This window comes from Bidens hawaiensis, unplaced genomic scaffold, assembly GCF_021521415.1.
Source record: "Bidens hawaiensis isolate Kalapana, Puna unplaced genomic scaffold, B.hawaiensis_p1.1 tig00008041_1, whole genome shotgun sequence".
NCBI classification, from domain to species: Eukaryota; Viridiplantae; Streptophyta; class Magnoliopsida; order Asterales; family Asteraceae; genus Bidens; species Bidens hawaiensis.
In genome coordinates, this window is record NW_027491565.1 from 28035 (window position 1) to 41655 (window position 13621).

At 36.2% G+C, this 13621-nt stretch overlaps 1 pseudogene; it reads left to right on the top strand.

Moving 5' to 3' along the window:
* Positions 1–10067: 10067 nt before the first annotated feature.
* Positions 10068–13419, top strand: LOC143636724 (LRR receptor-like serine/threonine-protein kinase FLS2; annotated as a pseudogene).
* The last annotated feature ends 202 nt before the right edge of the window (positions 13420–13621 follow it).

Here is a 13621-nt window from a genome sequence, read left to right on the forward strand (position 1 = left end):
AACCAACTTTCTGGCATCATTCCTAGAGAGATTGGGAATTTGTCCGGTTACAAGATCTTTACTTGATGCAAAATTCCCTCTCTGGCCCGATTCCAACTTCCATGGGAAATTTGAAAGAGCTAACAAATCTTATATTGAGCCAAAACAAACCTTCTGGTATCATTCCTAGAGAGATTGAGAATTTGTCCAGGTTACAAATTATTTCCTTGTGGCAAAATTCCCTCTCTGGCCCAATTCCAACTTCCATTGGAAATTTGAAACAGCTAACATATCTTGAATTGAGCCAAAACCAACTTTCTGGCATCATTCCTAGAGAGATTGGGAATTTGTCCAGGTTAAAATATCTTTACTTGTGGCAAAATTCCGGCCCGATTCCAACTTCCATTGGAAATTTGAAAGAGCTACAATATCTTAGATTGAGCCAAAACCAACTTTCTGGTATCATTCCTAGAGAGATTGGGAATTTGTCCAGGTTACAAAATCTTTCCTTGTGGCAAAATTCCCTCTCTGGCCCGATTCCAACTTCCATGGGAAATTTGAAAAAGCTAACAGATCTTGAATTGAGCCAAAACCAACTTTCTGGCATCATTCCTAGAGAGATTGGGAATTTGTCCCGGTTACAAATTCTTTACTTGTGGCAAAATTCCCTCTCTGGCCCGATTCCAGCTTCCATGGGAAATTTGAAAGAGCTAACAGATCTTGAATTGAGCCAAAACCAACTTTCTGGCATCATTCCTAGAGAGATTGGGAATTTGTCCAGGTTAAAATATCTTTACTTGTGGCAAAATTCCCTCTCTGGCCCGATTCCAACTTCCATTGGAAATTTGAAACAGCTAACATATCTTGAATTGAGCCAAAACCAACTTTCTGGCATCATTCCTAGAGAGATTGGGAATTTGTCCAGGTTAAAATATCTTTACTTGTGGCAAAATTCCCTCTCTGGCCCGATTCCAACTTCCATTGGAAATTTGAAAGAGCTACAATATCTTAGATTGAGCCAAAACCAACTTTCTGGTATCATTCCTAGAGAGATTGGGAATTTGTCCAGGTTACAAAATCTTTCCTTGTGGCAAAATTCCCTCTCTGGCCCGATTCCAACTTCCATGGGAAATTTGAAAAAGCTAACAGATCTTGAATTGAGCCAAAACCAACTTTCTGGCATCATTCCTAGAGAGATTGGGAATTTGTCCCGGTTACAAATTCTTTACTTGTGGCAAAATTCCCTCTTTGGCCCGATTCCAGCTTCCATGGGAAATTTGAAAGAGCTAACAGATCTTGAATTGAGCCAAAACCAACTTTCTGGCATCATTCCTAGAGAGGTTGGGAATTTGTCCAGGTTACAATGTCTTTACTTGTGGCAAAATTCCCTCCATGGCCCGATTCCAACTTCCATTGGAAATTTGAAAGAGCTACATTATCTTAGATTGAGCGAAAACCAACTTTCTGGCATCATTCCTAGAGAGATTGGGAATTTGTCCAGGTTACAAAATCTTTCCTTGTGGCAAAATTCCCTCTCTGGCCCGATTCCAACTTCCATGGGAAATTTGAAAGAGCTACAATATCTTGATTTGTTCCAAAACCAACTTTCTGGTATCATTCCTAGAGAGATTTGGAATTTGTCCATGTTACAATGTCTTTGTTTGAGGCAAAATTCCCTCTCTGCCACGATTCCAACTTATATTGAAAATTTGAAAGAGCTACAATATCTTGAATTTAGCCAAACCCAACTTTCTGGTATCATTCCTAAAGAGATTGGAAATTTGTCTAGGTTACAATTCCTTAACTTGGGGCAAAACTCTCTCCCTGGGACAGTTCCATTCGAACTGGGTAAACTCCAAAATCTCCAGACACTGAACCTGGTTAACAATTCTATCAGTGGAATCATTCCGGATATCTTGTGTAACCGCACTTCTTTGCTACAACTTGGGATTAGTTATAACAAACTTTATGGTTCAATTCCGACTTCAATTGGAAACCTAACGGGTCTGATGCGGTTACATCTACACCAAAATCAATTTTCAGGCACCATTCCTGCAGAAATCTTAAAAAATTCTTCACTTCAAAGCCTATCAATAGGTGACAATAATCTAGAAGGTCGGGTCCCTGATGAAATCTACGAGCTTAAACAGTTGACTCATCTCTATATGATGAACAATAAATTTGAGGGTCCAGTTTTGAATTCTGTTTCAAAGCTCGAGATGCTATCTAAGTTGGATCTCAGTGGAAATAGGTTTAACGGGTCAATTGGGGATATCGGGACAAAACTAAACTAGTTGATTTTGATAGATCTGTCACACAATTTCTTCAGCGGATCAATATCAGGGCAAGTGATTTCAAGTATAAAAAATATGCAGATATATCTAAATTTCTCAAACAATTATCTTACAGGCTATATCCCAAGTGAGTTTGGGAAGATGGAGATGGTGCAAGCTGTTGGAACTCGGGAATCAATCTATAACTATAACAGATCTCGGATCTGTGTTAATACGATTAATACCTTAATCAATGGATCTAGCTCATAATTAACTTTGATTAAGTGTTATATCTGTGTGTATATATATATATAATCTATATGTTTATAGTAGTTGGTATAATATTAGGTTGAAGATCGAGAGAACGATTTGACAGCAATTCGATAATTAACTCTCTCAAAACTTATCTTATGAGTGAACAAGGTTCACTATAAATAGAAGACAGGTCTGGACGAGAACCTACTTCGTTACAAACATTAAATAGGACGAAACACCCCTAACGAATCAGGAGGGAATAAGGTTAAGTCTTAGTTCGCTAACACCCCCTAGCGAACTAGACTATATACATAACGAATTAGATAATAATTAAACAAATTATTGCATTAAATTTAAACAAAAACGTTAACGATAATTACAAAGACTCAAGACACAAAACCGTGCACTAACAGACACCCCTTCGTCTTGAGCTCTTTGTCTTTAAGTTACTTGAAGCGCTTGGACCGCCAGTCTCTGCAACTATGAATTCCATTTTCATGACACACACGCACAACGCGTTGGAATTGCATAAAACTTTTATCTTGATAAAACTTAAATTATTAGAGTGTGAGCATTACTTCTATTTAAGCAAAATAGCATAGGGAGTACTTACTTTGACCATTTTGCCCTTAAACCAATTTATGAATTTAACTCTTTTTTTTATACCCTCTCTTTAACTTCCTATATTTGTCTCAGACTAAGAAGAATGCATGTTGTTCCTATGTACTCTCAAATTGCAACAAAGCTTTATAGTAAAAAAAATCTACACATGTTTCTCATCAAATTACTGCACAACTTGCAATCAAAAGTTCAGCAATTTATTACTCAACTGCATGTCTCGAATTGAGTAATTGCACTTCTTTGGTAGAACTTCATCTAGATACCAACAAGCTTAACGGTACAATTCCAGATAGAATTGGTGATTTAGTCAATCTTTGGTTTCTTGGAGCTTTTAGTAACCTTTTGGAAGGTTTGATTCCAACATCGGTTACCAGTACAATTCCAGAGTCATTTTCTCCCTCTAAAATTGTGACATATTTAAAAAATATTTACAATTTTCATATAAAAAAAGATAAAAGAAATATGAAATAAAATGAATTGCAAATTAAAAAGAAAATTAAAAACAATATAAAAATAAAACAAAAGTTTCAAATTTTAAAACTTAAAAACTAAATTTGAAATTAAAAGTTTAAAATTTAAAATAAAATAAAAATTTATGCTAAATTAAAAAGGAAATTAAATTAAAAAGAACTTAGATAAAATAAACTTTTAAGAAAAAAAAATAAAAATAAAACCAAATAAAACCAAATAAAATTAAAATAATTTTAAAAGAAAAATAAAAAAATTAAAACTTAATTTTGTACAAAAGAGATCATGCCAAGTGACTCAACGAGAAACAAAAATCTGGCACGATCAAAGGCTTTAGCAAACAGGTCTGCATAGTTGTCATCAGTATCGACCCAAGCTTTCGGTTCAGATTTTAGAGATGCTAAGCAAGTTGTGGTTCGGTTGTTCCACCAGATTGACGTCGTCAAACGTCAGGACTCCATTTAACACTCTACCCTGTTTAGTGATATTTTCACCCATATCTCCAGCAAAAGAAATGTATCCTTAACGGTTTAGTGATTCGGTTGTTCCAGCAAGTTGTGGTTCGGTTGTTCCACCAGATTGACGTCGTCAAACGTCAGGACTCCATTTAACACTCTACCCTGTTTAGTGATATTTTCACCCATATCTCCAGCAAAAGAAATGTATCCTTTACGGTTTAATGTCAAATAGCAAGGATTTGTCTCCTATCATGTGTCGAGTACAGCCACTATCCAAATACCAAATACTATTTACATAACGTCTTGGCTGACCCTACACATTAGTAGTTTAATTAGATACAGGTTCCCGAGACTTAGTTTACTCGGGAGGGTCAACCACAAGGTTGTCAAATGTCCTTTTCTCGTTATTGTTTATGAAGTTGTGGGACGTGTCAGAATCAGAAGAACAGTCTTTAAGATTCCATGCACAAGCAGGTTTCTGTTTTTAACAGATTTTTGAGGCTGTCTCCTTGGTTTTAAAACAACATCCTCAGATTTTTCAATCTTTGGATTTCTTTTCTGCTTTCTTTTTGATGAATTCTCAAGCCTTTCAGTCTTTGAATTCCTTTTTGCTCTCTCCTCTTTGGTTATCCAAAAAGGAGGTTTATCATTCTTTTTATTTCTGGATCTCACATCCATTTCGCTAGCAGAACGGTCAGGTTGGTCATTTCTTGTTCTTGAGCTTGGTTTAGCTCTTGAACGGAATTGATTAAACCTACTGTTCGTTTCTCTTTTCATCTTATGCCAGCTCTTGCAATGTCTTGCAAGGTGAGATGGGTTACCACACACAAAACAAAGTTTTCTTCTATCTTCCCTATAGAAACCGTCAGAATGATAATACGTGGGTTGTGGCGAATAAAGAGATGGTTGTACGGGAACAAACAAGCTGTCAGATCTATGACCCCTATCATCAAAAACATTTGTATAGAAAGAGTTAACATAATCTTGTGAATAGTAACCATAGTAGCTATTATCAAATTGATTGTATAGTTGAGGTTGATAATATTGATTTGTGGATTGATGAAAATTGTTTCTATGAGGTGGCACATATTTACCAGATGTACTTACCTTTTCTTTTTCAAAACGATTTTCATTAATTTTAGTTTCCTCACTTTACAATATTTTGATGAGCATCTGGGTAGGTTAGTATTCACAGAGATCTTTTCATGCACAGTTTTATCAATAATGGTTTCATCAAAAATAGTTTCACAATCACTATCTGAAATAGAAACTTCATTTTCATTTTCAAGAGACGTGCCAACATGAACATTCTCATGAGATACATCATTGTTCAAAATGTTTTTGGAATCAATATTATTACAGACAGGGTTGACAATAGATGAATCAAAAATTAAGTTTTTATCTCCACAACCCTTGTTTGTTTCCACACACTCCTTTTCTTCTACACAACCCGCTACAGAAGATGAACTACTATTAGGATTAACTGAATAATTAGCTGAATTAACAGTCTTGGGAGCAGCAGGAACAAATGTGTTTGATAAGGGCACATGACCAATACTATAGACCATTTCTTCCTCGGGAGGAGAATTAAAATCAAAGTGAGGAAGGCTAGTATAGTTATTGTTAAACGGTGGAGGTACATCAGAACTATCATAGCCTAAACCAGTCTTTAATCTTAATTCCATTTGTGACCCAATTAGTTTATTCAGTTTCTCAGAAGCTAACTTAAAGTTTTCTATAACAACTTTTCTTTGGGTTAATTCAATCTCTAATTTGGCAATTTTAGCTTTTAGTTCAATTACATGATTTTCATGACGTTTTGCCAAATTTCTAGCAATGGAAACTTGTTCCCTAAGATCGGCCATATCATACCATGAGTGTTAATTCTAATATTGTAAATCTTTGCAGCCTTTTTAAGATCATCATTCTGAACTCTAATGCTCTCAATTTGTTCAAGAATTTTAGCATTATGGTTTCTATAGTGAAGAACTTTCTCTATGCAAGCTTGTGAGCAAAGTTTGTGTACCTCGGGAATGAGAGAGGCAGGTGTAGGAATCCCATTAGTGGAGCTTGACGAGGTGTTTGCTTTACTACTTCCACTTGCAGCACACTATGGGATTATAGGACTTGCTTGACTGCTCACACCCTCATCACTTGTCTCATCTTTATTTTCTCTGCACCAAAACTTGATGGTAGAAGTCATCTCTAAGAGTGTTAAGGTATCCAGGTTTGTCGTTCTCTTGATGGTAATCACACGGCTATTCCATGCATAAGGCAGTGAATCCAACAACTTCATGTTGATCTCAGACAACTCATGGATGACATCGACACTTCTCATTTTAGTAACGAGTGACTCAAATCTGTTGATGAGAGATGCAACCGATTCTCCTTGAATATGTTTAAATTTGTAGAATTCTTCTTTTAATATTCATTTGCGGTTGTTTCTCATTTCCAGGTTCCTTCAAATTTGTTCACTAAGGCATCCCATAGACCCTTAGCAGTGGTGTAGTCTCTCAGTGTCAATGCAATTTCTCGTGAAAGAGATACAGTTAGAATACCAAAAGCCTTTTGATCTTCAGCAAGCATTCTTCGATCATTATCATTGTAGTTAACTACTGTTTTAGGAACCGCACCATCAGTACCAGTTGTCATAGGACGGTGTGGACCTTGTTCAATAGGTCTAATAAGATTGTAATCAATGATCTTGAGATAGTTGTAAAACCTCCACTTAAACTCATCAAAATCACAGTCCCATTTCACCAACTTTGGAGGCTTAGAGGTAGTTCCGTCTTCGTTCTCAAACATCACATATTGAACAGCTTCAGCGCTAGCAACGATGGAAATTGGGTTTGCCATATCTCAAAATTTGTTCAAAAACTAAGTCTGATGCAATAGAGTTTAGATTACAATTGTGATTGAACAATTTAGATTACGATTGTGATCGAAAAATTTAGATTACGATTGTGATCTAAAAATTTAGATTACAATTGTGATCGAAATATTTAGATTACAAATGTGATCGAAAATTTTAGATTACAATTGTGATCGAAAATGATTGTGATCGAAAAATTTAGATTACAATTGTGATCTAAAAATTTAGATTACAATTGTGATCGAATATTTAGATTACAAATGTGATGGAAAATGTTAGATTACAATTGTGATCGAAAATGATTATGATCAAAATATTTAGATTACAATTGTGATCGAAATATTTAGATTACAAATGTGATCGAAAATGTTAGGATTACAATTGTGATAAAAAAGTTTGGATTACAATTGTGATCTAAAAGTTTAAAAGTTTAGATTACAATTGTGATCTAAAATGATTGTGATCTAAATATTCAATGTATTCCAACAAGTTGCATGTGATCAAATCCAAATAAGGAAAGTCACCAACTCACTTTCCAACACCTTTCTCAAATACACCCATAAGCATGTTTATCACAACTTTTGAAACACACCATCACATGCACCACACACTAACACAAATATTTTAGAATCAAAACACCAAAACACTAACTTTTTAACACCTCTTTGGCATGTTCATGAACAAGAACATCAAAGAAAACTTGAAGAACACAAAAACCGAAAATCAATTATTTTCTAGAAAAATCCGTCTTTTCACACACAAGACCAAAATCCAAGGTTGTGACCCAAGATCTACAACTAGTAGAGCCCGAAAGCTCTGATACCAATTGTAGGTCCCGAAACTGGATCAAACAACAAAACAAACTAAATACTAGTTGTTCTTGGATCAACCTCACAACTAGTTGGACCGAGATCTCGGATCTTGTATGTGTGTAGAGAGAGGACCGAAACTTGAAGGTGGGGTGAGGGGTTAGAGAGAGTTTTTGGAGTTAGAGAATACTTGAATAATTAAAGTGCAAGAGTTGTTTGGTGTATTCCATACACACACATTATATAGTGTGGTATGTTATACACCATTTCATTAATAACAAGCCCAATAGGCACCAAGTACACAAGGCCTCGGGCCCAATACATATAAACGTAAATGAACGAAAACGTAAACTAAAATGATACAAATACGAAAGACTTAATTAAACAAAACCGGGCCTTACAATCCTTCCAAGCCTTCCAATTTTCAAATTATACCATCACAACATTTATTATTATTTGATAATAAACTTGCAATTCACTTTGAGCAAAAACCAGTTTCTACCTCCGACGAGTTTAGATATCGATTCTGTATTCATTGTTTAAAGAACATAATTAAAAGGTTCTTTTCAATTTTTTTTTTCAACAATTGGTTCAAGAAATTGATGATCAGTCGACGGTAAGTGGTAGCTTGAGGAGGAACTATCAATCGGCGCATATTAGAACCGAGTTGGGTTTTTGATGGGGTGTTGGAAAGGATTATTCAAACCGGACAAGGGTGTTTGGTTCCGGTGGCGGGCTAAAGAGAGTTTGATGTGAAAGAGTTTTTTTTATCAGAAATTTTGTTTGTGTGATTTAATTCTTTTGTGATTAAAGAATTATAGGGGTCACCAAAGTCAAAAGTTGTTGGAAGTGAAATTTTCACGAATTCAGTTTCTTTGTTTTACGATTAAATAAATAAGAAAAGAATGGAAAAAGGTTATCGCAACGTTAACGAGCAAGGTGAGTTGTGATTGGTTGTTTGTTACAAAAGTCAAAACAAAGTGTGTGAATTTTTCTTTGGTGCAGACAAGAGGAAGAAATTTATAAGCCGTGGTTTATTTATTTATTTATTTTTGTTGTACAAGAAGGTTTAACCATTCTTGTTAGGTTTTTATTTAGTTTGAACAAGACGGTTTAGTTTAGAGTTCGTATTTTATTTGGGTTGAACGAGTAGGTTTGATTCAGAGTTTGTTTTTTTACATGGTTTGAACGAGATAGTTTTAACTAAGGTTTGATTTATTTGGAGAGCAAGTGGGCCCGGTTCTGAAAAGTTGTTCGTAATTGACTGGTTTGCTCGAGTAGGGCTGCGAAGGCTCAAATCGTTTGGGTTGTGTGAGTCAACCACGGAAAAGAATCGATTGGAGCGAGCCCATCGACTGAAAGTTCAGTTACCTGCGATATATAGGTGTTACGGTGTGATAATGGTGAGGAAGAAAACTGTCAATCTGTGATAGATTGATCAAAGAGTGAGGCTGATTGTGTGAATCAATCAAGAACGATGTGAGAAGTCGGTTGTCATGTGAAGCAATCAACTTTGCCGTGAAAACAGGTTCATTATGAAGAAATGCTTATTCTTTCAAATCTATGTTTCTTCATCACGAGGAATTGTTTTTATCAAAACCTTTTTATATGAAAAGCTTATTTCGTCTATCAAAACTTTTCAAGGCTTAACTATACCCCCCCTCCAATTAGGGTCTAAGCTATACAAATGCAAACACTTAAGCATAACCTATACCTTAACGATGATTTATAGGGGACACTTAGTTAGGAATGATCAGGCAGCACTTCTGCTCATAAAATACGTTGGGGCTTCGGTAAAATGACACATTGGGTGTTGGGGCTTTTTCACGTACTTTGAGGGCTTCGGGACTCGCCTCGTCAACTCGTTGGAAATGATCGGAGCACACAAACCAAGGTAAGCTTCTGCAAGTTGTGATGTTAAAATGCCATGCTCGATTTGCTATTTATATATGAGCCCACGCACGCTCTGTGGACCGTCGGGATTAAGGTGACGGTCCTTCGGGACGTAATTTGTCGTGTCACTAGACGTGTGAAAATCTTGTAAGAATGGATAACTCATCAGCCATCGACATCTAAAACCAAGTTACTTTAGACTCATCGGCATCTGAGAGGCTAAAAGCCCAAAGTTGTACACTATTATAAGACCAAAAGTGGTTCTGCATGCATGAATATATATACTTGTGTGTACTGTGTTTTCTATAAATTTATAGTTACAAATAATATTTTTTTGTAAAAACTAAAATATGTCATAAGTGTACTAAAATACAGATGAACGTGTTGTATTTTGAATGGGATGTCGTGTGTTCAGGGTGGAGGCTATGGACCACCATTTACTTAGAAGAGACTTAAAGCAAAGCCACAAATGATATGATAAGCCTTTGATTTGACACATTAAGAAAAATCTTTTCTTCTGAATTCTGCGATATAAATAACCATCTTCCATGTATGCTCATCATCACTTCAATGGAGTTCAAAATCCTTATCCTTTTAGCTTTCTCGGTGCTTGGTGTTCAGTCCATCTTGGAAGCTGATGAAACAAATGCTTTGAAACATTTCAAGAGTTTAATCACAGACGACCCGACTGGTGCACTCCTGAATTGGAATGCTGAATCCACCCACCACTGCAACTGGACGGGAATCCAATGTCATAATACCACCAAACGTGTCATTTCTATTTCCATTCCACAAGCACACCTCAAAGGCCAAATATCTCCCTTTCTTGGTAACCTTTCCAGTCTCCAGCTTCTTGATTTATCTTTTAATTCATTTACCGGCAACATTCCATTCCAGCTGGGATACTGCACACAGCTTTCTGAACTTATTCTGTTTTCCCATTCCCTCACTGGAATTATTCCGGATAGCTTGTGTAACTGTACTTCTTTGGTAAACCTTGAACTTAGTAACAACATACTTAACGGTACAATTCCAAACAAAATCGGTGATTTGGCTAATCTTTGGATTCTTGGGGTAACAAATAACCGTTTAGAAGGTTCGATTCCAACTTCGATTGTTCAACTAAAAAATTTACAAGGTCTTGGTTTGAGCCAAAACCAACTTTCTGGTATCATTCCTAGAGAGATTGGGAATTTGTCTAGGTTACGAATTCTTTACTTATGGGAAAATTTCCTCTCTGGGGAAATCCCGGCATCAATAACCAGATTAGTCAATTTAAGTCGCATGGCCATTAGCTATAACTTTCTCACAGGATCAATTCCTTCAAGCATTGGGTCTCTATACAACCTAAGAAATATGTCATTTGCCCATAATCTTCTTGAGGGGTCTATTCCAATTAGCATCATAAATTGTACTAAAATACAAAGTTTAGATTTGGCAAAAAATAAGATGACAGGAGAAATTCCTCAGGGTTTAGGAAGGTTGTCAACTCTTACACGGCTTAGTTTCAGCGACAACAACCTGTTTGGAAAAGTCCCGAACGATCTCTTCAATTGTTCAAATCTTGTGAATTTATGTATGTGACATAACAATCTTACAGGGATGTTTAACCCAGGATTTGGAAAACTTTCTAATCTGAAAACTCTGCAATTTCATGTTAATTCCTTTTTCGGGCCAATCCCACAAGAAATTGGCAACTTAACTAGTTTGTTTATGTTAAATCTTGGCCAAAACCAATTTTCAGGCACCATTCCTATAGAAATCTCAAAAATTTCATTTCTTCAAAGTCTTTTGATGGGTAGTAACAATCTAGAAGGTCAGATTCCTAATAAAATCTTTGAACTTAAAGAGCTGACTGAACTCTACTTGATGAACAACAAGCTGGAGGGTCCAATTTTGAATTTTGTTTCAAAGCTCGAGATGATTTCTCGGTTGGATCTCAGTGGAAACAGGTTTAACGGGTCGATTGGGGACAATATGACAAAAATGAACCAGTTGATATTGTTAGATCTGTCACACAACTTTCTCACTGGATCAATTCCAGGGCCAGTGTTATCAAGTATGAAGAGTATGCAGATATACGTCAATTTCTCAAACAATTCCCTGACAGGAAATATCCCAAGTGAGTTTGGGAAGATGGAGATGGTGCAAGCCATTGATATCTCAAACAATAATATGTCAGGAGGTATTCCTGTAACAATTCAGAACTGCAGAAACCTGCAGAGTCTTGATTTGTCAGGAAACCTACTTTCTGGTACCATCTCTAATGAAATATTCCCTACTCTTGACGTTCTTTCCTACATAAATTTCTCAAGAAATCAGTTGGAAGGAGAGATTCCCGAAAGCATGGCTAATCTCACTCTTCTTACTTCACTTGATCTTTCACAAAACAAATTCGATGGCACAATTCCTGAAAATTTTGCCAATAATTTGGCATTAAAACACCTCAATCTCTCTTTCAATCACCTTGAAGGACGTGTTCCTGGAAAGGGAATTTTCAAAAATTCTAGCGGGGTCGGATTAATTGGAAATCCGTTTCTGTGTGTTGCAAATGGAACCAAATCATGCACCTATCGTTCACATCAATTATCCAGAAAAGCCGTTTTGATTATAGCAATACTCGGATCTCTAGCTTTGTTTCTTGTATTATTTTTTGGGATTTTATGTTATCGCCGTGTTAGAAAACCAAAAATAAAGTCTAGGGACCATGGACAAGATTTCACCCGATGGTGTACTCTTAAAAGATTTGATAGAAAAGAACTGGAAGATGCTACTAATGGATTCGATGAATGTAACATTCTTGGTGCAAGCAGTTTAAGCACGGTGTACAAGGGTAGACTAATAGATGGAAGGATGATAGCCGTAAAAAATCTGAATTTCACAAAGTTTTCAACAGAATCCGATAAGAGCTTCTACAAAGAAATGAGCACATTAGCAAAACTGAGGCATAGAAATCTAGTGAAAGTGGTTGGTTATGCATGCGAGAGCGGGAAACTAAAGGCTTTGGTTCTTGAATACATGGAAAACGGTAATCTAGACAAGGTTATTCATGACTCGGGAATTGATCGATCAAAATGGGATCTTTCTGAAAGAGTTGATATTTTGGTTTCGGTTTCTAGAGGACTCGTTTATTTACATTCTGGATATGATTTCCCCATTGTTCACTGTGATTTAAAGCCATCTAACATTCTTCTGGATGAAAAATGGGATGCTCATGTTAGCGACTTTGGGACGGCACGGATTCTGGGCGTTCATCAGCAAGATGGAATCAGTGTTTCTTCTGCATCAGCATTTCAAGGCACCATTGGCTACGGTAATGCATCACCAACTCTCTTTTTTGATAACAATTATACCTAAAGGTTAACCTAATGCGTTTTTTGTTTTCCATTAGAGTTTGCATATATGCGAAAAGTGACAACGAAAGTAGATGTATTTAGCTTTGGAATAATAATGATGGAATTTATCTCAAGAAAAAGACCAACAGGACTCACCGAAGATGAGGGAACTTTGCCACAGTTGATAGAACAAGCACTTTCAAATGAAACCAGTGAGCTGATTGAAATAGTAGATCCTGTACTGGCTTTCGATTTCCCCACAAAACACACTCTTATAGAACAGATTCTTCAGTTGGCATTATCCTGCACTCGAGCGGATCCAGATGATCGACCAGACATGAACGAAGTCTTATCTTCAGTTACAAAGATCAGCAAGAAAGTGTAGTTATAACTCATATTTGAGTGATTAATAGTAAGTTTCATTTCAAGATTGTAGCAGTTTCATATTTGTCTGAGAGCATTGAGAGTATTTAGTTTGACCATTATGCCCTTAAACCAATTTAACTCTTTGTTTTAACCTCTCTTTCGCTTCCTATATTTGCCTTTGGAAAAAAAAATGCATGGTGTTCCTACTCAAATTGCACCACAACTTACAATAAAAAAAACCTGCACATGCTTCTTATCAAATTAGTTGACAATTTGCAATAAAATGGTGAAT